This window comes from Alexandromys fortis, unplaced genomic scaffold, assembly GCF_014885135.2.
Source record: "Alexandromys fortis isolate MF-2015 unplaced genomic scaffold, M_Fortis_MF-2015_v1.1 scaffold_57, whole genome shotgun sequence".
Lineage (NCBI taxonomy): Eukaryota > Metazoa > Chordata > Mammalia > Rodentia > Cricetidae > Alexandromys > Alexandromys fortis.
This window is the reverse complement of record NW_026067941.1, coordinates 7,854,875-7,855,751: the sequence shown is the minus strand read 5'-3', so window position 1 is coordinate 7,855,751 and position 877 is coordinate 7,854,875. Positions and strand designations below refer to the sequence as shown.

At 45.8% G+C, this 877-nt stretch overlaps 1 non-coding gene across 1 annotated transcript; it reads left to right on the top strand.

Annotated features, from left to right (window-relative positions):
- The first annotated feature begins 498 nt into the window (after positions 1-498).
- Positions 499-608, top strand: LOC126505305 (U6 spliceosomal RNA). The gene has a single exon (XR_007592857.1). It is a non-coding gene; the product is annotated as a U6 spliceosomal RNA (small nuclear RNA).
- Positions 609-877: the final 269 nt, after the last annotated feature.

Sequence of the window (877 nt, the reverse complement as noted above, 5' to 3'; positions counted from 1 at the left end):
TGTCTCTATGAGAGGGAGACAGAAAAGGAAGAGACTCAGGCTGCAAGGAGGAAGGAAGATCTGCCTGCCTCAGTGGACAGGGAAGGAGTGGGCGTGGCTTGTCTCATAAAGGGACAGGACAGATCATTACAGTGTCTTCAGCAGGGACTGCTGTACCTCCTTGTTTTTCTCTCCCAGGCTGTCTGGGCCCCATTTCCCTGAATAATACCTGATGGAGAGGTTCCCTCGCTTTGCCCCACTAGGGATGGCAGCATTGCTGGTTGATAACAGTCCTAGAGGTCTTCTTGTCTCCCTGTGAAGTCTTGACTATTCTGTCCTAGTTAAATACAGGCAGGAGTGTGCAAATGTGGGGCTCGTGGAAACTTCTAGGAAGGAGGCCCAAAAAATCAAGCAGAGGACAGAGATTTGGGTGCATAAAGCTGAGTGTGGAAATGGACTGGCTGGTACAAGCTGAGAAAGGGGAGGATGGGCTGAAGCTGAGGGAGGAGCCGAAATGAAATGATCCTCGACTTGACAACACATATACAAAAATTAGAATAATACATAGAAGATTATCATGGCCTCTGTGCAAGGATCACACACACATTTTTGACATGTTTTATATATATATATATATATATATATATATACATACACATATACTTTTAAAATTAATTTTATTTTTGTAATGGTCTGTCCTGTCCCTTTAAGAGACAAGCACCACCCACTCCCTCCCTGTCTGCTGAGGCAAGCAGATCTTCCTTCTGCTTCCAGCCTGAACTACTTCCTTTCAGTCTCTCTCCCAAAGAGGCAGCTTCTTCCTCTCTCCCTTTTTCCCACTTCTCTCCTTCCCCCTTCCTCTCTCTATCTCTCTCTCTGTTTCTTTCTCTCCCCCTCT